The sequence below is a fragment of the Anastrepha ludens genome, chromosome 3, assembly GCF_028408465.1.
Source record: "Anastrepha ludens isolate Willacy chromosome 3, idAnaLude1.1, whole genome shotgun sequence".
NCBI classification, from domain to species: Eukaryota; Metazoa; Arthropoda; class Insecta; order Diptera; family Tephritidae; genus Anastrepha; species Anastrepha ludens.
In genome coordinates, this window is record NC_071499.1 from 21,636,483 (window position 1) to 21,664,432 (window position 27,950).

The window sequence follows — 27,950 nt, forward strand, 5'->3', positions numbered from 1 at the left end:
TGTTTACCGGTCACTGAATGAGCGACACACACGCAGAAAAGCTGGGTTTATCATTTAATCCCCATGGCAGACGCTGTGGGGCCTTTCAGAGAAGGAGACTGTTGAGCATTTTCTCTGTAAATGTCCGGGTTTGGCAGCTGGACGATTAAGGTCACTGAGTGCTGGGCCTTCTTCGACAGCCTGGGGCAGTGCACCAACTTAAATCCCATTAACTTTCTCCATTACTTCAAATTCTCTGGCTGGCTGTAGATATCTGCCCGTTGCAGGTCTCATAATGGTATCGAAATGGCGCTTTAGTGCTACTTGGAGAGTGCCAAACTGATGCCTTAACCATTTCATCTACCTTCGTAACACCATAGAAAAAGCAGGTTTGCTGAGGTTCAACTAATAAACTGCATTCCGTAGTTCAATTTAGAACTCACATTTGTTCATGTAGTTTTCTGGTTTTTCGGAAAGTTTGAAACGTTTGGCTGCTTCAACAAAAGAAAAAATCATAAATGAATTCTCCAAAACATTTCGAAAACTAGAAATCCCATTTTATTGTAATATTACGATTAAAATCCTAATAAGTTATACCTTCACGTAAAAAATAGCTAAATTATTAGTTATTTTTATTTTTCAATCAAAAAAATGTATGCAACTAAAAACTAAATGAAATATCCCCTCCCGCCAATCTAAGCACCTGGTAGCATGAAATCTATTTCGAGACACTCTAGCGGGTGTTGCGTGGCTTCGCAAATTGCCCGATCTGAATCTCAGTTTGTTACAAATTCAACGGAGTGATGGCTAAGATTTGATTGCATGTTGAGCGAGTTTTAATTTTGCACTAAAAAGGCGTTTATTATTTTTAAATAATGCGAAATATTAAATTCATTTACAAGTCTAATTCAAACAAGTTCAGCGATGGAGGTTCATTCTCATGGTTATTTATATATATTTAAGTATATATATTTGTGTGTGTGTATGCATGCTCATTTTATATATAAGCATAACATTTCTATAAAATGCTGAAAATCACTTAAAATTTCCACTTTAGAGAATATTTCTGAAAAATTGCTCTCTTATCCCACAAACGCCAAATTCTCAACACTGAAATGTAACATATAGAGTGACCCTGCTGCGTCGAAAAGTGCGGGTTGCGAAAACTGAGTGGCTAAAAAATGAATGCGATGTAATAGAGAGACTGCAAGCTGCACATGATGATTTCAATCTTCACAAAATGATCAAAAGAACTTGCAGAGTTCACAATAAAAAGAAGACACCTTTGCTACTAGATGAAAAGAATGTGGTCATAATAGACACAAACGAAAAGAAACTTCTTTGGGAACGATATGTCCTTAATCTATTTAATGACAATCGACCACCTTTTAACCAACCAAAAGACGTCAGTGGTTACAGCATTACATTAAACGAAATAGAAAAGGCTGTACCTTCCTCAAAAGATAACAAAGCAACGAAATTCCTGCAGAAATTTTAAAATTAATTGACGAAGAAGGTTTACAGATACTTCTCCACATTTGTAACCACATCTACGATACCGAACAGTTTCCACAGGATTGGTTAAAATCCGTTTTCATAACATTGCCAAAAAAATCCAACGCAAAGAAGTGCGAGGAATATAGGCTCATAAGTCTCATGAATCACTCCTTAAATTTTTTTTTTTAATTATACACAATAGAATTAATAAAAAATGTGAAGAAGCCATGGGCCCTACGCAATTCGGTTTTAGAAATGGCATTGGAACTCGTGAAGCGCTGTTTTGTGTTCATGTTCTTGCCCAAAATTGCAAAGATGTGCAAAAGGAGGTATTCATGTGTTTTCTAGACTATGAAAAATTATTCGACACAGTGCAATATGACAAGCTCTTTAACATCCTACCATCACTCGATATTGCCACAAAAGAGTTGCGATGTTTAAGAAACCTTTATTGGAGCCAGATTGCCGTAATTAATGTTGACAATGGAAAATCACAGGAAATCTCCATTCTTAAAGGCTTTAGGCAAAGATGTATATTATCACCCATCATTTTCAACATCTATATATGTATATAATTGGCGCGTATAGCCTTTTTGGGTGTTGGGCCGAGCTCCTCCTCCTATTTGTGGCGTACGTCTTGATGTTGTTCCACAAATGGAGTGACCTACAGTTTTAAGCCGAAGAAATACACTCGGAGGCTTGCCATTGCCTGCCGAGGGGCGACCGCTATTAGAAATTTTTCTTAATTTTGGTGTTTCACGGAGATTCGAACCTACGTTCTCTCTATGAACTCCGAATGGTGGTCACGCACCAACCTATTCGGCTACGGCGGCCGCCTTTTCAACATCTACGCTGAGAAAATCTTCCAAGAAGCTCTTTGAGATTCACATGAAGGCATTAAAGTTAATGGCGTGCTTATAAATAATATTAGATACGCTGACCACACCACACTTTTAGCAGATAACTTGAACGATTTGCAACGATATTAAATAAAATTTTTTATCAGAGCAAAATTACGGTTTTAAAATTACCATTAATAAAACGAAATTCATGCATGCGCAGGGACAGGCATTAATCAAATACTGATGGTTCATAATGTAAAAATTGAAAAAGTTTCAAATTTCAAGTATATTGGATGCTGATTGAATGAAAATTGGGACACATCAGGCGAAATAAAAACCCGAATGGAAATGGCTAGATCTACATTTTGCAAATTTCGAAAGATCTTAAGCTGCCATGACTTTGATATGAATCTAAAAATTTGTTTTGTTAAGTGTTATGTGTGGCCTGTGCTCTTATATGGCATGGAATGTTGGACACTCAAAGTCTCTGACATAAACAGACTCGAGGCCTCCGAAATGTGGATTTTTAGGCGAATTTTAAAAATTCCGTGGACCCATCTGGTTTCTAACTTAGAGGTTATACCACGAGTTAATCGAGCACGTGAACTTCTACAAGCAATAAAACGTCGCAAGACAGCTTATCTTGGACGTATCATGAGAAACACCAAATATCACATGTTACAATTAATACTGCAAGGAGAAATTGAAGGGAAACGATGCGTTGGGTGGAAGCAGTTATTATGGTTACGAAATATAAGGCATTGGACGGGCATATGCAATGTTGCGGAATTATGGGATGCAGCTAAAAATAGAGATATTTATAAAGAAATTGTAAATAATATAAATTAATATGTTTTGAGTAATGTACAATAGTTAAAAAATAAAAAGATATAAAATGTTGTATGATCGCTACACATTCGTAAACGAATAAGCAATACAGAAGAAGAAGACAGAAGAGTGACCCGGTACCAATACCAGTGCTCTACTTTTCCACTGTTTACCCATAGAATTATATATATATTGTATTATTATTATTAATTATACCATGTACGAAGATTGCTTTTACATTTTGCGCCCAATAATGAAAACACGAGAAAATAATAATGAAACTGGCTTTATAATTTTTCAAAATATTTTCCCTGGAATTCAATACTCTTTTGCATTCGCTTGCCACTTTTGCCACTCAGAAGTGGGTACCTCCAAACAGAGCTGTTTAAAGACTTTTATTACTAATAGCTTTTTTATTACGTTGAAAAATATATTTATTTTCGATGTTCGGGAACAAAAAGAAATCTTTAAGTTCCAAATGAGAGCTTTAAGGTGAATCATTCACTAGTTCGAGCTTTTATATGATCAAAAATTCTCTTGTGTGAGTCGTTACGTGTTTTCGAAATAGCACACGCACAAATGGAGCTCCATCTGTTCTGCGCTTTCTTGAGAAATAAGTTGTGCAATTCCCCTTTAACCACAATCAGGGGGTTGACGATGATCGTGTAGAAGAGCTCAGACACCAATTTAGTCGACCTCTGACCTCTTATTCTATGTTCCTATGTCCTGGAACCCAGATCAGAGAAATGTCACCTGCACATCCAAGAGATTTGATCTCCTCCTTATAGGAGATGAATAGTTTGGATCTGCACCATGGCGTCGTCAGAGCCTTGATCGCGGCTTGAGTATCGAAAAAAATGTTAATATTTTCCTCGCGCCCTCGTTTCCTAAGCATTTTACATGACTGCAGGATCACAGAATATGAGAAGCTATTTATTCAAAATTGCAACTTGCAGCGTTTTTTTAGGAGTACTCCTTTTAACAAAAGTAAACTTGAGCAATGATCGTCCTTGTTAATAGCAACAGCATTGGATGTGCGATTTGAGGTGCGTCATTTGAGAGTTCCGACAAAGCCAAAGCTAAAGTACTCACTTAAAGGTACCATAAAAACAATTACGTGGTGACGCGCATGCAATATACGATTGTGGAAAATGAGTCCACTGAGGAATCTGAGAAGGACGTTAGCTTCGACCGCGACAATTGGCGTTATCAAAAACAATTAACGTTTACAAATTTAAAAATCAGGGCACTCGAAAATGACAGAACCAAAGTTGACTCAGAATTTCATATTTCAGAATTCATTGTCGTCACCGCTTTCACCTTTCAAGGGAGTTCCCATAGAAATATGTATCCGTACCTAAACAAAATCGCTATGGTGTACTTGCCAATTGCAGGAACCTCAGTACCGAGTAAACGGTTGTTCCCAGGGAATGGCGGAACATTAGCCCAATAGTGGTACCGTTTACTGGACACCGAAAATCAAATCAAAATTCTTGTTTTTAATTTTTATTATTAAAAATACATAAATTAACGATTTTTACCTTTGAAAAAAAAAAAAAATAAATATAATATAAATTTACACGCACCAGTCGCATTTGCTGCGACGCTTCTACCGTTGCCTGTTACGCGTGTCGCAGTGTCAGCAAATTCGTTTAGCGAAACGGGAGACTTTTAATTTTATCACAAAGTACAATGGGAGACATCACCAACTGCATTCTATGTTGCACCCGTGTGAAGTCAAGGCCAAAAGACAGTCTCAGGCAACGGGCTGTAAATAAGTTATGCTAGAACTGCACCGCTGCCGGTGAACGAAGGTGCGAAGCAAGTTACAGCCACAACGATCAAGCAGTCGAGTTCGGGACGGGTTGCTGGGCAGTTTAATTAGTGTTAACATTGGGATCGAATTGGTTATAAGAAGTTCAGTGTAAATAAAATTTAAGTGTATCCTTCATTTACTTCTATTTATTGGACGGCTGGCCCATTAATTTTTTTAAGTGTAACGGAGAAAAATAAAAAAATAAAAAATAAATGGCGCTTACACTTCTGTTTGGTATTTGGTAGAGATACTCCTCCTACTTATGGCATATAGTTTGGGGTTCCACAAATGGAGGAACCTACAATTTCTAGCCGACTCCACGAGGCAGATATTTTTTATGAGGAGCTTTTTGAAGGCATAAATAAACTTGCCGAGGTTCGACCGCTAATATAAAAAGCTTTTTTCTCATTTATATTCGGAAATTCTGCTCCACGCCTGTGAAACATGGTGTCTGTCTGCGGAAATTGTACAGAAGCTTCAAGTGTTCGTGAACCGCTGCTTGAGACGCATTCTACGTATCTCAGGGCCAGGCAACTTGATATCTAACACCGAATTGCATTGCATGCCATCAAAAACCAATCGCAACTGAAATAAGAGAACGTAAATGGAAATGGCTTGGAAAGGTGCCACTGAAATCAGCAGACAAGTGTTGGACTGGAACCCCCAAGGACAGCGCAGAAGAGGCAGACCTAGCGGCTCTTGGCGACGCAGCATCGAAGAGGATTACAAAGCCGTGGACAAAACAATGACCTGGCAGCAACTGAAAAATAAAGGGTGGTTAAATTTCACGGGCCGATGTTGAATGTGAACCACATCTAAACGTCAACGGCACCGTTGGACTTCTTTCTTTGGGGTTATTTGGAAGAAAAGGTGTACGTTGAAAAGCCAGCAACAATTCAAGAGCTAAAGGATGAGATAATTCGGCACATTAACGGCAGAGAACCTCAATTATGCCTCAGCGTCATCGAAAATTTGGACCATCGGATGGAGGTGTGCCGCTGAGGCCGTGGCGGCCATTTGGCCAATATTCCATACGTAATTGAGCCACACCAATATTATCGTAATAAAGAGAAATAACAATATTTTTCTAAAAAAATTGTATTTTATTCAAAATCAACACCGGCCCTTGAAATTTAACCACCCTTTATATACGGGAATCGCACAAAATGGAAAAATTTTATTTTGGCCCTATGCTCCGCAACGGAGACGAAGGAGTGATGATGTACTTACGTAAATTCGAACATTTGCACTTCCGAATGATAGTCACGCACTAACCACTCAGCTACGGCAACCGCGTATATGTACTCGTAGGGGGAGAAAAATGGGTTATGAAGGCGAAACACCCGGATTTTCTCGAAATTTTTCATCTCTATTTTGTAGATTTGCCTTTTCGTATAAAAATACAGATTCATATAGGCCAGTTATGGAGTGAACTTTGGCATTCGAAGTCCCAATTTTTTTGCAATATAAATTTTCCATACAAAAGGCGCCTCGGGTTGTGCGTCTCTGAAAACAAGAAATTATAATAAAAGCTTCTGCGACCGGTCGCATTATTTGCATGCACGAATTCGCACACACACTCACACACTCGAACAAATGCGTGTAAAGCCAATTCTTAATTAAATTTGTATGCACACAAGACGCTGAAATTGCATTTCTAGTGGGTGAACATAAAAAAAACCAACTACAACAATACAATAAGCTATCGCAAAGCTCTCCAATACTCTCTCAAATTCCAAATTATCGTCTCGTCCCGGCAGGAAAACTTTTAACTAGTGGAGCACATTAGTGCTTCAAAACTAGACCGAATTCATCATTTACGAACCAATACGGTACTCATGATGCGAGACTGTAATAGAGTAAAAGCCGGGATAATATTATTTTTTATCCTTAATCTGCAAGTTACCATATTAATTCCACTATTGCCTCTGTTTGCAAGCAGTGTAAGATTAGTACCCTTTCTTGCTAGCTCATCGGCCTTACAATTTCCGTCAATACATCTATGTCTCGAAACCCATATATAGTCCAGTCAAAAGAGGATTTAACTTAGTAATTTTAGGAGTATGCGAGTTTATGGTTTTATTATGTAAAGCCCATCACTGTGAACTTAAGTTTGAGTTTTCGGGGTCGGGGGTTGTGTCCCGCGGCCGCCATCTTGGAAATAAGGGTGCAACTGGTTTTTTGCGTTTATCTCGTGAATTCCGAAAGTTACGAACATTTTGTGAGATACTTTTTTGTAGACAATAATATTATCTACAACTTTCATTCAAAACTTTTTATTGTAAAATTAATAATAAAAAAGTTATAAACAAAATTACGCGAAAAATTAAGGGATGAATTGTTTTAAAGCGTAATAACTTCTTTTTTATATTAGATTTTATGGAAAATATACTTCAGAGCTTTTTTATAGAGCATTCTTTTGTGAACATTTTTGTCTATAAGTTTTTTCCGCTATCTTTATTTAGTTGTATGATTTTGAGCTGCTAAGCGGAGCAACCAATACATTAGCGAAGCGCGTACATGATTACACAGGCCGACAAAATTTAACCAACATTCAGACCCAGAAACTAGACTATATATTTCCGAAGGTTTATGATGCGCTGAATCCAAATCTGGCCTCAGAATTGCTCTATCTGCTCTGGTTTTCGAGATATCCTAACCTAAAAGTGCAAAAAACACCATATTTGCCCATATTTGAGGTTATGTAGCCTTGCAGATGTTTTCTTTCACCAAAATTAAAGGATGGCATCTTTAAATACAAGCCTTCTTTTTTCAAATGGCGTTTTGTTTGCTCAAATATCATTTTTTTTTCGCAGAGATATCGCATTTTGAAATTTTCATGTTTCGAAATTTTCCTACACCTGAAAATCGATTAAGATAACATAGACATGATATAGTCGATTACTAATTTTCTTGAATTGAGTCTTATTTTTCTTAAAATTTTGTCTCACACCATAAGTGTGCTGACTCACCACACCCCTACACTATCTAACCTTTGGGTACCGAGTCACACACAGCCCTAACCCCTAGAAACCACCCCTATCATGCCGCAAGCAGGCTTACCCACAAACTCCAAATTTACATACTATTAATCCATATATTTCAGGCCCTCAAACCCAAGAAAATTAGTAATCGACTATATCATGTCTATGTTATCTTAATCGATTTTCAGGTGTAGGAAAATTTCGAAACATGAAAATTTCAAAATGCGATATCTCTGCGAAAAAAAAATGATATTTGAGCAAACAAAACGCCATTTGAAAAAAGAAGGCTTGTATTTAAAGATGCCATCCTTTAATTTTGGTGAAAGAAAACATCTGCAAGGCTACATAACCTCAAATATGGGCAAATATGGTGTTTTTTGCACTTTTAGGTTAGGATATCTCGAAAACCAGAGCAGATAGAGCAATTCTGAGGCCAGATTTGGATTCAGCGCATCATAAACCTTCGGAAATATATAGTCTAGTTTCTGGGTCTGAATGTTGGTTAAATTTTGTCGGCCTGTGTAATCATGTACGCGCTTCGCTAATGTATTGGTTGCTCCGCTTAGCAGCTCAAAATCATACGACTAAATAAAGATAGCGGAAAAAACTTATAGACAAAAATGTTCACAAAAGAATGCTCTATAAAAAAGCTCTGAAGTATATTTTCCATTAAATCTATAAAAAAGAAGTTATTACGCTTTAAAACAATTCATCCCTTAATTTTTCGCGTAATTTTGTTTATAACTTTTTTATTATTAATTTTACAATAAAAAGTTTTGAATGAAAGTTGTAGATAATATTATTGTCTACAAAAAAGTATCTCACAAAATGTTCGTAACTTTCGGAATTCACGAGATAAACGCAAAAAACCAGTTGCACCCTTATTTCCAAGATGGCGGCCGCGGGACACAACCCCCGACCCCGAAAACTCAAATTTAAGTTCACAGTGATGGGTTTTACATAATAAAACCATAAACTCGCATACTCCTAAAATTACTTAGTTGGCTATTTTTTTTGTCTCTTTTGACTGGACTAATAAGCCGAAGTATTACTTCGCTGAGGAAGAGCAGCCTCAGCTGTATCTTAAGAGGCTGCTCTGACACTACTTGGGCCATCGTTATAAAAAATAAGGTGATTGCTTACACAAAACAGCTTCTCTGCCATCTTCTCTCAACGCGCACTAGTCGTGGTCCTAATTCCAAAGAAGCGAACCAATTTCACAACACTGGATTTCTCTGCAGGGTTGGTGTGCTTTTTTTTTTTTTTTTTAGCCAGTGTGAGTCTGCTAGTTGCATACTTACAAAGAATTAAGCCCAAAGTTCTAAAGTTCTACCACTGCGAGCGTAAACAAACGTCAGCGTTCAAATAAATTACTTTCGCAAAAACAAGCAATAAAAACTGCAAATAGCATAGCCCGGCAAGTTTCCGCGCTAAGTAGTGGCGCAACCACTTTTCTAAAGGCATTCCGTTGATATTTGTCAGTTTGCTGCTTGACCTGACCTATCGCTCGCTCTTCTCTGAAACGATTGGTTAGCTTCGAAAGCTTTTTCAATGGACTTTGTCGCTTACCTCACCACATCGCGCTTGTTTATCTATCTCGACAACCATTCGTTTTTATGAATTGCACATTAAAAGTGCAAAATGTGTGTGTTTGTATAGCTACGATTATTTACGAATACCGGAATGCATAATGGAGCAGCTACAAATGAGAACACTTTGGCAGTAAACAAAACAATAACACAGCAAAACAAGAAAACAACAAAATTCTCACTCAAACTCACGTGTGACAAGACGTGACTTAAGTGTGTCGGTGAGGTGGCACAGCTGAAGGCGGCATTCGTTGGAATTGTCGTAACGTGCGCGCTGGCAATTTGAGTTAATATTGATGCACAAAGTAGCGCCGTCGTGCTTGTGTAACACATTTACGAACACTAAGAGAAATTCTCGCCGCGACGTCGGCACAATATTCGTGCTGATATATCGCTACTACGTCTGCTTGGCGTCAAAATGTGTTAATAGTGAAGATCTGCTGATATATTTTTATGGGCACTTCAAGTTAGTCAAGGTATGGAGTCATTAACTTGCTCCAGCCATGGTGCACACTCAGTCCACTAGATTTTCTAAGTTCTCTGGAGTTTCATGAGATCAAAACCTCGGAGTCTAAAATAAATAAATAATTGGCGCGTACATTTCTGTTTAAGGTTTGGCCGAGCTCCTAGTCCCATTTGTGGTGTAGATCTTGATGTTGTTCCACAAATGGAGGGACCTACAGTTTTAAGACGACTACCTACGAACCTACATACTCCAAATGGCAGTGACGCACCAACCCATTCGCTACGGCGCCGGTCGGAGAATCAGTCTGCTTCACATAAAAAATCAAATGCAGTCTCTTCGACTTCCAGGTACATCACACACAAAGTCGAGCCTATAACACCACTTCTAGGGAGGTACTCGCTTAGATGAATACAACTCGCTGTCAAGCCAAAAATAGTGTGTCGACCTGCGGTAGAATGCATTGCATCGCGACTTAGAAAACATATATTGTGACTATCTTATTTTCATGTCAGCTATGCCATTCCATGAACTTCTATTTTAACCGCAATATCGCTACTCTTTCGGATAGCCAAGCTGCAATCCAAGCACAGTATTCGGTTACAACAACCTCTAAGCTGGTGGAACAAAACAAAACAAAGCCTTATCACCTTGAAAGTAAGCCATAACGTCACCGTAATCTGGGTCCCAAGACATCGGAACATTGAAGGAAACGAAAAAGCGAATGAACTGGCAAGAGGGGGATCTGCCATGAATAACATTATTGCGGAATCAGTATATTGGATGCATAAAAAATGCAATTTCCTCAAAATATCAACGCATCGCGGTTTGTAGATGGAGGGATCAGATAATCTGCAAAGTCAGCAGAAGGAGGCACAAAAGACCATGAGGTCATCATCATTGATTCCTTGAATACCTAGCGAGACATAGGGCACCCATAGCACCTATGCGCCATCTCGTCCGATTACTGGATAACATCTTCATCTACTTCCAGCTTAACCCGAGTTAAGCCGTCTCGCGATCCACAGTTCTTTTCCAGATTTCCCTTGCCCTATCAGGCGCTTTTCCTCTCGCTGTGAGTGGGTTCCATTTCATTGCCTTCTTCGCTATGTTACCGGCTTCTTTGCGTAAAGTGTGACCAATCCACATCCATTCCAGTATTCTATTCCCACCTTTTCTGGTCCACCTACAACCACAAACAAACATCAACATTGGCAAATATGAAACGACGGGATGTCTGCAGACTCACGGCAGTGATAGCCGGCATCTGATACATAGGAAAGCAGGCAGGCAAAATGGGTATCCCTTACAATATATACTGCCATAGTTGTATTCAACCGGAGTAAAAGGAAACTATCTTCTACATTATCTGTGAATACCCTGGCCTATGGAAGGCGAAGTTGTTAACCCTTGGCAAACCGCTTTTTGATAACCTCGAAGAGCTGGCCGGAATAGACGTAATCAACCTTAAAAGGTTTCTCAATCCCACATACTGGATATAGTCGCGAAGGTGTAACCGCATCACTTGTTGGTAGGGAGGATGTGGCAATAAAATGACACGGAAGCACAAACTTGGTTTTGCGTTCTTTCGCTCATCAACTACATTTAGCTTAATGAGATAGTTTTTTTGAATTTCAAATCGATTTCGCCACGTTTCTATTTTACGTACGCTTTCCTTTCCTTCTCTTGACTTCATTGGCATATGGGATTGTCGATTCATCCATAAAGATTGGTTTGTATTCAGTATTTTTCAGAGAAAAGGGGGCTATGTTGGCTAATTTGCTCTTGTTTAGTTGAATCCTCCACTTTTTGGCCGAGGAAGCAGTCTGGTTGACAGGATCTTGAAGCTTAGTAGCAGCATCTGCAATTGTATTGTGCCCGGCAAGTAGCGCCGTATAATCTGCAAATGTTGCAGTTGCATACTGGTTTGCCGATGGTAGGTCTTGTGTGTAGAGGAGATACAGCAGAGCGTCCAAGATGTTCCCTTGTGGTACGTCAGCGCTTTTTTTTTTAACAGAATAGACTTTTTCGTATTTAATGCAAAAGTGCCTGTCATTGAGATATGACGAAAGCACCTCGCAGAATTATGCTAGCAGCATTTTGGAAAAAATTCGAGACTTCGTTATTAGATTTTCCAGACTTGGGTATCATTATAACTTCCGTGAATTTCCAGTATAATGGCACATATCTCAAGCTCGAGCACTTATTAAGTAAGCTCAAGTCAGGCCAACTTCCTTGGCCCGGAGCCCGTTCTGCCACTCCCTTCTGCAGCCATCCAAGCCACGGTTAGTATGCGGGTTACTCTAACCCACAAGCGAGCTTGGCAGGCTGAGAGAGGCTGCAGATGAATACAACTGATGTTACCTGTCATGTGCGACCGACTGTCGCAGTTCCTCCTTTCACTAAGCAGAGAGGACTGTAGGAGGCTGGTTGGACAGATGACGGGCCACTTTCTATGGGCAAAGTACATGGAAAAAGTAGGCATCTCAGACAGCGCACTCTGCCCAGCATGTGGAGAGGAGGATGAGACGGCGGAACACTTTCTGTGCGTCTGCCCAGTCTTCGCTCGAATCAGACTTGAGGTCGCTGGCACTGATATGCTAAGAAGTGACCACCTTGGCTCCTTGGCACCACAAGATCTACTCAGATTTCTTTGGAGGTTGAGTAGATTTAAAGAAAATTAAAAAGGGAATTCGAGTGCAGTACAATGGACTTAATTGTGTCTGAGTGCTGTACTTGCTAGTCTGTCCCGACGAAAAACAAAAAGCTCTCGTCAAGTAAATTAGGCAGTTCATTGGGAGTTTTTGTAGCACTTCTGCGGGTGTTAAATGAAAACCAGGAGACTTTTTCAGCTTCATTTTATTGATTTCTTTGCCAACTTCTTTTGGCTGGTAGCTGGAGTAATGTGAACAACGCATTCATGCAAACTTTTGCTTGTTGCTTCGATTACATCGTAGCCGTCATTTGGGCTAAAGGTTTCCTCAAGGTGCTCAGCAAATATTTTCGCTTTTTGCTCACTCGTTTTGGCCCAGTGCCTTTCTTCAATTTTAATCCAATCTGGTCATAAACCGATTTAAAACATTTTATTATCAGTTCAGGCACAACAACTATGGCTTCTGTAAGAATACCCGGCACTACTGTTGCTGGATCCCGGAATATATTCCACGCTAATAGTAACCCCCGTGTCCACTAGATGCAGTCCGTTCGAGTATCCGCAACTGCTTTCAAAAATTTATGCGCGTCAGAATAAAAATAACTTACACCATTTGCTCTGAGTGCATTTTTCATATATCTACATATTTAGCTGGCTGCTGGCTGTCCATTCAAATAGCACTCGCACTCATTCAACAGTTGTTTGTTTGTGGCAGCCCCAATACGTCTAACGCTATTTGCGAATTGAGTCAAATATTATGGAAACGTTTTGCTGGCATTTCAGTGCTTTTATGAATTCTCCGGTGACAAGTTGTTGGCGCATGTGAAAACGGTTCAGCTACGAATAGACCCACACACACACAAGCATACATGCTTGCATATTTACAGTAAAATGACAATGAGCAACCGAGCTGCACTTGAATGGCATTGAACGTACAACAAAACTCTGCGATTTAATATTTTGCTAATATTTGCTTAATGCAAAATATTGTTGAGATGCTGAAGTGAAACTTTTGTGCTAGCAAAGTGAATTTAAGAAAAAGTGTTATTGAAACATTATTGAGGGAAAGTGCAAGGGAAAAATACAAATTTTGTGTACGTATGTATAATGAAGTGATGCGAAAGTATAAAATAATCATAAACTATTATATTTGTGTTATATAAATGAGCACTTGAGAAAAGGTAAAAAAAAAAATTAAATAAAATAATTAAAAAATGTTTGTGTTTTATATTAAATTTAAAATAGATTTTGCTAAATTTTAAATAGATTTGAATTCGTTTTAATATTTTTGAAAATAAACTACCCATTTGAAAATGCGCATGAAACAAATAAACTAAAAAAAATTTGCATGAAACAAATTTTGTACAAAAATTCAGCATAATGAAATTATTGAAAATAAAATATAAATTTGCTTTGTGTATTTACCTTAAATTTAAGCAAAAAATTATTAAATTTAAAATAGATTTGAATTAATTTTCATATCTTTAGATTAACATACTTTTGAAAAAAAAGAAACAGTATTCACCTTACATTTGAATTTGCGCATGAAATAAATAAACTAAAAAAACTTCGCATGACACAAATTTTGAAAAAAAAAATTCAGCATAATGAATCTTTAATTAAAAAAAAAATATTAAATTTAAAACAGATTTTGCTAAATTTTAAATAGATTTGAATTCATTTTAATATTTTTGAAAAAAATCTACCCATTTGAAAATGCGCATGAAACAAATAAACTAAAAAAAACATTTGTATGAAACAAATTTTGAAAAAAAATTCAGCATAATGAAATTGTTGAAAATAAAATATAAATTTGCTTTGCGTTTCTACCTTAAATTTAAAAAAAAATTATTAAATTTTAAATAGATTTGAATTAATTTTATTCAGATTAACATACTTTTGAAAAAAAAAACAGTATTCACCACACATTTGAATTTGCGCATGAAATAAATACACTAAAAAAACTTCGCATGGCACAAATTTTGAAACAAAACAAATTGAGAAAATAAAATATAAAACTGCTTTGCGTTTTTATCTTAATTTTAAAACAGATTTTGCTAAATTTAAAAAAGATTTGAAATAATTTTAATGTCTTTAAATTAAAATATTTTTGAAAAAACAAAAACAGTATTCACCTCACAATTGAAAATGCGCATGAAACGAATAAACTAAAAAAAAAGTCGCATGAGAAAAATTTTGAAAAAAAAAATTCAGTAAAATAAAGTTATTAACCCCTTGGGGACGGGCGAGCGTCGCTGAGGACGAAAGGTATTGGAGTGCGCAGTTAAGATTATAAATACGTTGAACATTGTAGAAACTAAGGCTTTATTTAACACAATAAACATTTTTCATAAAATCAAAAATTTATTATAAACAAAATCACTACTAATGTTGAAATCCTTATTGCACGGATTTCACTTCCACTTGACGAAGTAATGCCGTCATCTTCCGTCTTATCAGATTCAAAGTAATATTCGTCAGAACTGTCCCTACAGGTATCTAACGTATCATCTCTCAATCGCTTAGCCATCGTGCGAGGATAAAATACATATAAAATATATAAAAAGCCAGCTGGTTCCTCTGGCAGTGACACTGAGAGACAGAATCGAAGAACTGCAATTCGTTCTGACTCTACCGTCGTCTCACATCGTAAGTTTGTTTACATTATAAGGAAGATAAGACTTCATCGCTAATGGCCCCTAATGTCTTTGAATGAAAACGTGATTTTTTTACTATACCTATGCGTATCTTATCGCTCAGAACGGCAGAAGTCGCAAGCCTTGCAGCTACGAATTAATTTGGGCGGCTAAATGCCGACACGCGTCTAGAATGGTAAAACCCCCAAAGGCTTAATAAAAAAATACAAATTTACTTTGCGTTATATAAAAATCACGCGGAATATGATTTGCAATTTAGTTACAGACAAATACTGCGCTAAAGAACAAAAAAAAAAAAAACACTTTCGAATGGGTAAATTTAATTGTAGAATTTTAAATGAGTATACCGCTTGACAGCTAACACTATGCTTACACTGGCGATTTTAAAAACATTTTCTTTAGGTCACTTTCTTTCGCGTATATTCGTTAAAAAATTTTGCAGTCGAACTATAGATTTTTTCTCAATGAGCTAAAGGCTTGGAATTTTCAGCGTACGAGCAGCTCAGACCTGGAAGGCGCTGTAAAGCAATCTTAATCCCTTTTTTTTTGCCGCGGCAACTAGCTAGTGCATCACTCAGACAGTCCATTGTGCTGCACTCGGGTTCCCTTTTTTAATTTTCTTTAAATCTACCTGACCTCCGAAGAAATCTGAGTAGATTTTGTGGTGCCAAGAAGCCAAGGTGATCGCTTCTTAACACATCAGTGCCAAAGCCCTCAGACCTCATTCGAACGATGGCCACAGAAAGTGGCCCGTCATCCACCCAGCTGACTATAGTCTCTTCTTCTTAATGACAGGAGAATCTGCGACAGTTGGTCGGACATGGAGGTAGCATCAGTTTTGACCATTTGCAGCCTTTCTCAGCCTGCCAAGGTCCCTTGTGGGTTGAAGTAACCTTTTGCTAACCGTGGCTTTGTTGGCTACAGAAGGGAATGGCGTAACGGGCTCCGGTTGGCCTCAGAGGCCATCAAGAAACACAGATGCGTGCATTCCAAGAGAAAAGTGTAGTTTTGTCCCGCTGGATTCCACGTAGACACCACAGCCAGAACCGTGCTCGGTCCTGGAGCCATCCGTGAAAATACGAAAACAGTGCTTGCTGGGCCCAATCCCTCAGATGGCGAGTTTGTAGTATAATTTGGCTTATATATAGAATACATAATACTTATAAAGGTGCAGGAATCTATTGCGCAACTGACCACCACAGTATCTTTGAAGCAAAAATCATTGGTGTAAAAAAAGCCGCAGAATTAGCAATTGCAGAAACATCGAGTAACTCCAAAATAAATATGTATATACCGGGACAGTCAAGCAGCGATAAGAGCAATAAACCCAGGAAAGCCATAGAGAGACAGGCCGCAGACAGACGGCTGCACATCTGTTGGGCACCCGGACATAAGGGCATTGCAGGGAACGAAGTTGTGGAACATTTGAGCAAGAACCCTTAAAGGGGATCTACAGTGGCATCGTTGCAGGCATGCAAATACGGATAGATAGGAGGTGGAACAATCAAACCTCGCGAAAATGATGTGCACACAGAATGGAGATAAAAACGCCAGATTCGTAGTAGCTCTGTCTAGAAAAGAAAGTAAAACTAGCATAGGTGAACGACAGGCCACAGCGACACACGCCTACAAAGTAGAAATTACAAACAATGATAACTGCAGATTGTCAAAGAGCTGGAAGAGAGGGAAACTCTAGCACACTTTCTACGTTCTTGTCCTGCATTAGCTAGAATACGAATGTAATGCTTAGAACCTTCACAATACGAGAAGTTGAAATGTATCTCGGGGTTAGAACTTCAGAGTTTACTTAGATGCGCAAAAGACGCAGACTTATTACAAGATGTCTACTGCAGAGAAACGTAAAGATGTAGCTCCATCTGATATTCTTAAGGACCAATAGGTCTATGTGATGGCTTTCAGACAACCAAGTTAATTAACCTAACCTATAAAGGCTGAAGAAACCTCGGAAGAAAATCACTCTTGTGAGGCTATAATCGATTGCGTTCATGCTATTATTTATATAATTCACATTATAGCACATTATAAAGGGTGATTAATTTAGAGGTATCTTATTTTATCGACGTCCTGTTGGAACCAAACGTTGTGGAGATCACGGGCTTAAATTTCCAAAAGCCAAAAAGTCGTTTATCATGTCGCGATAGCGTTCGCCATTCACTTTTACATTGTCGCCAGTCTCGTCTAGGTCTCGTCATTTTTTTCCTTGTACACTCCACTCAGGAGCATAGGGCCTCGAGTAGACTCCGTCTTGCGTTGGTTGCGTTAATCTATTTGATTTCTGGCAGGGTACGCGAAGCGTGGCGCTACCAGTTCTAAATAGCGGGACTGCCCACCTGTCGTTGCTTAGGAACAAAGCCTTCTTACTGCTTGAAACGCCATCTGTGTGTTACATTTTTCTGGCAGAAGGAGCACACAGGTCATTGAGGACTTCGCTAAATTTGGTGTGTCTACGCTATGATCCCGATTGCCCGCTTCCTTTTGCTGGCGCCACTGATGCAATGTATAAATGTGTCTTTTTCTTTTGATTTTGGCTTGTTTTAGCAGCCACAATGCAAGTAATGCGCTGACTTTTGTGCGGGAGTAAGGAAATGATAAGTTTTTGGGGTTGAGGAATGGAATTGTAGCTTTTTTTTTGTAATTAATTTAGAAACAGGGAAAGTAGGTAAATTTGGAAAAGTGCGAGGTCCGTGCTTTACGTGGGATTCGAACACATAACGTCTGTGATGGCAGACTAGAGCACTTACGCTAGACTACTGAGGCCGAGGTCTCGCCATAGGCCGCACCACAAAACGTAGGACGGTTATGTGTACCATAAATTGACCTGAGCGCGCGATGAACACACATAACAGAGCGTCGATTTCCGTAGTACATTTGTACGATTTGTAAAAGTTATTGAGGCGTAAGTCTTTCCATGATGAAATATCAATGAATACTGTAAAAATTATATATCAAAGCAATCAGGAATGTGCAGTGTTTCAAGACATTTCTTACATTCCTATACAGTTTCCCTGCATGTATTCTGTTTCGCGCTTATCTGGCATCTTCGTTGAGGCTTTTACATATTTTGTGTAGGAGGAATTTTAATTATCCGGAGCAGTGCGCGAGTGACTCCCTGCAGTTTTTTTCTGTTTGATCGAGTGAAAAAAACCACTACGGGGTACTGAGGACGCGTTTTAACAACCGAATGGCAGTAATGGAATCGAAGACGGCTCTGATGGCTATACCGAAAATGGAGTTCCAGAAATGCTTCGCGAGCTGGATCAAACGCTTGCAAAAGTGCGTTGCAGTTAATGGGGAGTACTTTGAAGACGATAACATCACTTTTGAGGAATAAACTTATATTTTAAATTTTATAAATATATTCCGGGAAGGTTTTGATCAAGGTTGCATTTCTTTGTACAAGTGTGCATACATGTGTAAATATCGCATTTTGTCCATTTTAATATTTCAGGCAAACTGCAAATATTTCCTTCCGTAGAACTTAGATTTAGATTTATTTGAGATTTGCACTTCGGCCTGATGGTCTTTTGTGCCCTTTACTCATCACAGTACCTCATCCAAACCCAGTTCCCTTATTAAACTTAAGATAGAGCTGGGTTAGACTGGGCATATGTGCCTTTCTTTTGGCTGCGAGTGAACGACATATCTCAACTTTCTCCGCGCTATAGCGCTGCATTCAAGGAGAAGGTAAAGTAAGAGTTTCGCCTGGCGTATCCCCATAGTTTGGTGCCAGGTAAACACCCTTAGCTTTAGCTCTTCACTCCTAAACAAGGAAAGGCTCGGGCCTTACTAATGCTGAGGCCACAGCCTTTCTTGCTAATTCGTCCACTACATCGTTCCTAGTTATACCCTTGTGTTTTGGGACCCAAATTAGGCGGATATGATTGCTAGCTCCTAAGATATTCAGTTTCTCGATACACTCAAGGACCAGTGAAGACTTAATCTTGCAAAAAGACAAATCCTTGAGTGCCGCCGGAAGCTCCTGTCTAAGTTTATCTCTGACCATAGACAGATGGCATACATTTCCGCTTGGAAGATGCTTAAAAAACTACCCACCGAAAGTATTTCATGAAAGTATTTCGGCTCTACAAGTATTCAATGCGTTATCAGTTGCTGGTAGCAGAGGAAGAGGAAGGCCTCCTCTACGTTGCAAAGATCAGGTGAAGAAGACGTGGCTTCATTTAGTGTGTCCACGAGAGAGAAAACGAGGCATTTAAGTATATGTAAATGCCTGCAAAGAAGCAAAATATGAAACGTCCAACGAATAAAGGCCTCATTGTAAAATACAAGGCAGCCGCATGTCAGAAAATGAACAGAGAAACCAAACCTTATCACTTCAACTTTATTATTCCGCCGTGAGTCGCTTTAAGCGTTATAGAAAAATAAAAGGGGTGTGTGTTCCTTTGTTGAAGATGATAATAAATACACTGAGCGAACTTGCCGTCCGTTATAGGACACTAAACAAACAATTTTTCTTTTTGTAATAAATGTATTGTAATTGAACAGCTTCCACGTCCTCCGTTATTTATTGTAGCTGATACTAGTCGTCGTGTCATCGAAGGACACTAATTCTGTCAAAAAAGTACCGGGAATTGATCAATACAACACAAAATAATTGTTTATATTTATTCCTTTTACTCCATAGTGAAGCATAGGGCTACAACAAAACTCTTAAATCTGTCCCTGTCCAATGACATTCTTTTAATTTCATTCCAGTTCATTTCACTTAATGTTATCTCCTTCTCTAGCTGTCTTCTCCAAGTATGCGCTGGGCGTCCCCTTCTGCGTGATCCCTGTGGGTTCCATTCAATGGCTTGCCTCGTGATATCTTGTGCGGGTTTTCTGAGCGTATGGCCGATCCAGTTCCACTTTCTTTTCAGAATATTTGTTTTGATGAGCGTATGGTTCGTCAGCTCCCACAGTCTGTCGTTGGATATAGTTTGTGGCCACCTTATCTTTAGTATACGCCTAAGGCAACGATTTGTAAAAGATTGCATGCGTTGTATTAGCCGTGGCGCAGCATTCCATGTTTCACATCCGTATAGTAAAACGGATATGACGTTGGAATTAAATATTTTTAGTTTGGTGCCACGCGACAAGAATGAGGAGCTCCAGATGTTTTTCAATTGACCGAATGCTTGCAGCGACTTATTTATTCTGTTTTCGATGTCTTCCGCACAGCCGCCAGAGGCTGTTGTTTAATCATCAACATTTATTTTTTCGCCTTCAAAACAGGCTCCATTCGAAGTAATACACTTATTACAACGATTAGTCCAGGCATCAAAGCACCCTTTAAATGCGTCGCATAACTTCCAAATAATATTCTTTATTTGCCGTGGAACCATTTGGAATGAATTCCAAGGCTCCGAGTGCACAACACCATGATAATCAAAGAAAACGAGTAGCAGAAATTTCACTTTTGACCGACTTTGACGTGGTTTTGTCACGAGCTGCCTTCCTCAAACTTAAATGTTGGTTTTCTAGCACCATTTTCTTGACTTTGTCGACGTTGATGGGCGACCAGATCGGAGCAAACCTTCCGCGACTTGTAGGCCCTCTGCAAAAGACTTATACCATATAATGGTGTGGGGATGTATGTCAACGGCAGGCATGGGTAATCCTGTATTTATTGATGGAATTATGGATAAATCTCTTTACCATAATATTTTAAAAGAAAACCTGCATGAAAGTACGCAAAAACTGTGAGTAGGAAATAACTTTTATTTTCAACAAGATAATGCTACCAAGCACAATGTGCGCATGTGGATCATACATCATGTGGCTCACATTCTTCCAACACCACCACGATCTCCAGACTTGAATCCCATCGAACATTTGTCGTTTGGACTCGGTAGGTGTGTCGCTAAAATTAGCATAACTAGAAAAAACCCAACTAAATTAGATACTCCAACAAGAATAGCGAAATTTGAGTCTAAATATGACTAAAAAAATTAGTTAACTCTATGCCGAATAGACTTAATGGAGTCATCAGATAAAAAGAAAGGCCTACTAACTATTAAAATTTCATTGAATTCAATATTTTATTTGTGATATTGAGTTCTGTGAATAATTTTGTCCCTTAATAATATGAAGAATTCTGTGATTTTTGCTAATTTTTCATTCATAGAGTAAATTTTTATTAAGTTTATGTTAGTTTTAAATAAACAATACATTTTTGTATTTTTTCTTAGAATAATATTTTTAATTATTGTACATTAATTTCTTCTCAAGATGCAGCTTCTCGAATTAAAAAGTAGTGGTTGTGTGAATAATTTTGTGAGTGTGTGTAGCTATTTCGCTTAGTGTAAATATGTATAAAAAAACCGTATGTTTTATAACGCCAGTCTAGTTATTTATTTTATAAGCACTCCTCGTTCAGCATCCCTTTACACTCTCTATCAAGGAAGTCAGCAGCTTTATCTCCACATTTTGCAAAGAGCAACAGTTGACTTCTATGTAAATAAATACTATTATAACTGTTATTACCATTACTTTATGTTGAGTAAATTTTCGAGCGAATATATTCACACGCACCCACAACAGTGTTCGTACGCTCGTACTCTCGTACCAATTACAAGTAGTAAATCGCTTCCCAGTAAACAAAAGCGGTTAAACTTTGAGTTGAATTCGGAATCTAGATTTTTTTACAAAAGTTTACCTCATGCACATATGGGGTGTTTTCCACAATAGAAGAAGAGATAAGCCAAAAAACTGCCAGATTTGAAATTTTTAAATTGCAACCAATTTAAAAGCAAAGGGAGACATTTTGTGCAGCAGGCCAAAGGTCACACAGAGCAGTAACGACAAGTGCTGATGATGATGATAAGACCATCTTAGTCCCGTTTTCCAAGTTAATTGCATCTCGGCCGCTGTAGCCAAACCACCACCACCGTTACTACTATGCGGAAGTGCGTAGGTTCCATCCATGAAACAGCAAAATGATAGAAAAAGTTGTTTCTTATAGCGGTCGCCCATCAGCAGGCAATGGCAAACCCCAGAATGTATTTCTGCCACGAAAAAGCCCCTCATAAAAAATATCAGCCGTTCGGAGTTGGTTAGAAAGAATAGGTCCCTCCATTTATGAAACAACATCAAGACGAACGCTACAAATAGGAGGAGAAGCTCGGCCAAATATCTAAGGGAGAGATAAATTTTTCAACTCACTGAGAAAAGGACAAATGAAACTCATAAGTAAAAAGATTATACATATGTACGAGGTATGCAAAAAATATCGTGAATTTTGAATTTTCCCAGGTTACGTATATTCGAATTTCGATTTTTTGTGGCGATATGTTGGTACTCATGTCTCTCACTCATGCCGACGAGTTCGGCCATTTTGAATGTTCAGTTAAATGTTTACGGCTGCTTTGCTTGCACGTGTTTCGGCCCGTCTTGGAATTTTATCAATTCAAAAAGATGGATCAAAGAACCTGTATCAAATGTTGGGTGAAAATTCCGAATGTTGACTGTATCATACGGAAAAGCTACTATGGGCCAAAGCAACGTTTATCGGTGCCGGACGCCCGAGCACTTCAACAACAGACAAATAAATTGATGAAGTGAAGAAAATGGTATTGGCCAATCGTCGAACCACCGTTAGAGAGGAGGACCGAGACATATCGATTGGCTCGTGCCATTCGATTTTTTTTTTTCAATGATTTGGGCATGAGACGGGTCGCCAAAAAATTGGTTTGCTCAATTTCGACCAAAAGCAGCATCGCATGAACATTGCTAATGAGATGTTGGACTCTGTTCGCGACGACCCAAATTTGCTTCAGAGGGTCATAACTAGTGACGACTCGTGGGTTTATGGTTATGACGTGGAAACCAAAGCTCAATCATCCCAATGGACGCGGCTGCATGAACCAAGACCGAAAAAAGCGCGCCAAATTCGGTCGAATGAAAAAGTTTTGCTACACACTAATGATGCCACAGTCACCGTATTCCCCAGATCTGGCCCCCTGTGACTTTTTCTTGTTCCCAAAGCTGAAGAGGCTCATGAAAGGACGACGCTACGCTACGATTGACGAGATAAAGACGGCATCGAAGGAGGAACTGAACAAGATAAGAAAAAATAATTTTTTGAAGTGCTTCGAAGATTGGAAAAACGTAGGCACAAGTGCATAATATCTCATGGGGATTACTTTGAAGGGGATAAAATCAACATTAATGAATAAATAAATAGTTTTTGAAAAAACACAAAATTCGCGACACTTTTTGAACACACCTCGTAAGTTTAAGCTAAAAAATTCCCAACTTTTCGATAAAAATATCGAATGACAGCCCATCTCTCGTGGTGTTGCAAAGGCGCAAAATATAAAAGGCAACCCTCGTACCAGTACAGATGGCCGCTGTGCTGCCGAAAATTTCGATTTTAGGGTTCTTCCTCATTTACACCCACTTCGATGCAGTTATTTCCCCTTTCTCCAATATTTGTTTGTTGGGTTACTAAGCGCCCCAGATGATTAGTTGACGTTCACGTTAACGTCGCTGCTTGCATTCACTGCTCCTCATACATTTGCGTGTAACATAATACACACATGTATGTATGTATATGTTTGTATGTGCGCCTGTGGGTTGGGATACGTGCGCTGTGTAAAGCCACTACAGCGTATGCGGCTGCACGTGCATTTGTACGTGCAATGGCATTTCTACGAATATGCACAAAAGAATTTCCGTGTATTTGTGTGAGTGTTCCGCTTGAGCTTTGAGCGCGCACGCTTTTTCGACTGAGGCTCGGCCAGTTTCACTGTATGCAGTATGGGCAGCTAGAACGAAAAGGTATTCCAGTATTTTTCATGCAACGATACGTTTAGCTACTTTTGCGCCAACGTGAGGCTTTTTGCAGTTCGCCGAAACTCGTGCTGGGTACTGAGTCATAGGAACGGAATAAAGAATATAAACAAACATGATTTTGTTCACATATATACATATGTACAGCTCTCTCAGCTCAAATAAATTAACGAATAATAGATATACCAATGGGGCACTGCAGTTGACGAGAATGACTTGTGGAAAGTTTCAGATGTGCGGGTTGTGGTTTGTATAGGGTTTTCTGTGGGGACGGATCGATGATGAGAGGGTGTGGCGGTCATGTTATTTTGGTAGCGTCTATCAAATCCATTCTTTACTTTCCGTCACTGATGTCAAATCATCATTGGTCGTTAATACGATGGCATACCTGGTCTAAAACTGAAAATCGATCATTTCTCAGCATTCTCAGTCTTTCCAAAATTTCTTCCAAAAATCAGCCTATAGCATTAAAAAAATAGGTCTATGGACCTGAAAATTCGCCAGCGAGAAGAAATTTCCTTGATCAAGCCTCCTTCCCGCTATATCTGCTTCTTCTTCTTGATAAGCGTGATAACCTCGTTTCTTTCTCATGCTAACCGGCACCAGTTGGACACACCAAATGAGTCCAAGTCTTTCTTCACCTGATCTTTTCAACGCAAAGGAAGCCATCCTCTTCCTCTGCTACCACCAGCTGGTTGAAATTGAAATTTGAAAAGGTCGAGCCAAGGAGCACCAGGAGATTTGGTGGCTTCTAAAACACTCAGGCTAAAGAGCCCATTGTATTTAAAGCTCTGGAAAGGGGGTAGATAGTCAAGGAGGGAAGGAGAAAAGTATCAGAGAAAGAGATAGGAAAGAATAGAGACAGAGATAGAGACAGTTAGTCCTGTGAGAATTTTCCAGATTCTTTGGCAAATCTGTAAATATCCTCCAGTTTTAGAGAATGAATATTACTCATTCTCACGACATCGGAACCCAATAGTCGTAGCCTTGCTCTAGGACACTCACAGAGAAAGTGCTCAGTGCTATCCGCCTCCTCCAAGCACGACAGGCACATTGGATCCTCAATGATTCCAATGGGTTGTGTCCTGTAATGATGCCGACCATCAACCGAATGACTTTCCTTCTAAGTTTTAGTAGAAAGTTTGACAGTTTTCTGTTCGAACTTGTCACAAAACAAAACACCACCAGCTGGTACTGCATCGAATACTTTCAGAGCCGAAGTGTTTGTATCCATTCGGACGACATGACCCAGCCAACGTAGCCGCTGGATCTTTACTTGCTGCACTATGCCTATGTCGCCGTAAAGCTCATACGGCTCATTGTTTCATCGCTTACGATACTCGTCATCGGAAAGGTGCAAAAGTACAAAAATCTTCCGCAGAATCTTTGTCTCAAACCCTCCAGGAGACGCCTCATCGGATATTGTCGTCGTCCAAGCTTCTGCTTCCCGCTATATCAGGGTAGATGATTACTTTAAAGGCTCGACTGCAGAAAAAGTTTCAATCTAGAGCAGAAAAGTCTCAGTCTCTGTCTGGCCAAGAAAAATGTGCTCAAAACATCCTCGAATGCCTAATCATCTACATCACAAAGCAGACAAAGGTGACTGATTTGTGGTTATGTTAGCCGCTCAAGATCTGCTATATCAGCAGGCGTAGGAAAAAAGTGAGAACCAAAATACCTAAATCTTAGTCCCGCGAAAGCAGAGCAGCGAAGGAGAAGGTGCTGAGATTATTCCACCTCATCCTCCATACAGCGGACGGAAAAAGTACTCGAAGTACTTCCAGGACTCACGGCAGGCATACCTCGCGAATTTGAGAGCTGAGATTTTGAAATTCTCAGAAGATCTTTCGAAAACCTCCGAGCTACACCCGACTTTACAGGTTTGTGTACTTGCCCAGCGCTCACTGAGTTGACGTGAAGCCCATCTTCCAGGAGTAGAACGCACATTGTCAAGGGGATCCTTTCGCGGGAAAACTACCCCACAGGTCCCTTGTCTGCCCAGCTCATCAGCTTTGCAGTTTCCCGCAATGCCGCTATGACCAAGTACCCAGATGAACCTTATGTTAAAGAATTCGAATGTGATCGAAAGTAAAACCAGGCATTCCCTGACCAGTTTCGAATGCACCATCATTGAGCCCTTCCCATCCTTTTATTCTTATAGAAACCGAAGCCTAGAATGATGTTCTCACAGTTAGACATCTCACAGTTCATTAGACATCCTTAGGGTAAGTTACGTTGGTTGTCATTATCCAAGAGAATGTAGAGCGGCTCACTTAAACCTGGAGACCCGATGTCATACTACTTGTTTGGGCTCAAGTTTCACCCTCTAATTGTCGATGTAATGAAACCACTTCGATTCTATAAAAAACCGATGAAATATTGTAGATGGTTGCAGATTCCAATCTGCCAGTCATCCAATATCGCATTCTGACAAGAGCAGAACAATGGTAGAGAAATTAATCAACCCTACCCACCTCCTCCTCAGTTTTGCGAGGTAAGTAACTAGAAGAAACCCCGATACGCTTCCTGTGTTGGGCTTCGACAATGATACTAATCACTGCACCAATGAAAGGGCGGTCTGGATTGATAAGGGACCTAGTGCTGTTTTCATTCTTTCTAAGTCACGCCTGTCTAGTCTAGCCTAAGGACCTTAGGATCTTCCGGCGGCTTCCCTTAGTGCTTATGTCATTTGTTACTCACATTCGAACATCCGGAAATTGAGAACAAAACACTCGGCCGACAGAAGCAGAAGATGCAGATTAAATATCCATGTACTCCGAGCACAGAACTGCCACAAGATGACTCTTCCGGCGCTCAAAACACCAGGCACCTATGATTCTTATCAAGGATCAAACAATTAAAGTGAGCCTGACACTACAAGGATCAACAGTCAGAAGCCTTATCGCATCTTGGACAGGTTTTTTTCTGGTATGCGGACCTGGAGGTTAAATCTTCTAAAGACACTAATAGCCCGTGCTATAAGCAGGCCCGATCCGCAAAGTGCCTGCGGACTAAAACCACCCCCACCACTCATACCTGTCAGTCCCCGCGGGACCCACGTTGAAGGCTTTCCTTCACAGGGCAGGTAAATTAAGTTTAAGTTCAGTTACGTCATTGGTTCGCGGGCTGGATCATTCTGCCACAGTCTTATCTTTGCTGATTTTATGTAAAACAGTTGTTTCCAGTTTCCCGGTGAAGACAACATTTGTCGAACGAGTTCATATGAGCACAGTCTGCAGTTCAGTACTCGTTCGACCAGTCTCCGCAGTTCCGTGTATCTCATGCGACAATTCGACTTTATGGACATAATTGCTTCCAGTTTTCCACTTTTCAGGCAAAGACAACACTTGTCGAACGAGTTCATATGCGCTCAGTCTGCAGTTCAGTACTCGTTCGACCAGTATCCGCAGTTCCGTGAATCGCACGCATTCCGATACTGCGTGTTCAGGTCCTTCAACTTAATCGACACAAAATTGGCAGTATGGATCGCTGACATGTTTAGATCGTTGCAGATATTGTCCGAAATACTCGTGACCAGAAAGGAACTGGGTCACATAGAAATTTAGTTTCCCATGTTTTCGTTCCCTCCAGCTTCGCAAGTCTGGAATTGTGGAGTGTCCATCTTCTACTTTGCGCTGTGTCCCAATACCGTTGCTATTCATCAATGTGTATTTCTGCCAGCTATTCTTATCCCGGTCGCCCCGTTCGCGGTGAAGCCACATTGCTCCCGCTGCTTTAACTTCGAGCTCAATGCGAGCGCAGCAGCTCCTTCGTCGGAGACTGTACGGAAAGCCCTATACACTCTGAGATTAGCTAAACTGTATGCCCCTT

General features: G+C 39.6%; 1 protein-coding gene across 3 annotated transcripts in view; it reads left to right on the forward strand.

Moving 5' to 3' along the window:
• The first annotated feature begins 13,391 nt into the window (after positions 1-13,391).
• The window catches only part of LOC128857133 (period circadian protein), a 35,896-nt gene continuing 21,337 nt past the window's right edge, over positions 13,392-27,950 (forward strand). Inside the window, exon 1 of one of the 3 annotated variants that reach the window (XM_054092721.1) lies at positions 13,392-13,832. The gene's annotated coding sequence lies outside the window, so the exon portion shown is untranslated. The remainder of the gene's footprint in view (positions 13,833-27,950) is intronic. The other 2 variants (XM_054092723.1, XM_054092722.1) reach the window with 2 other exon arrangements.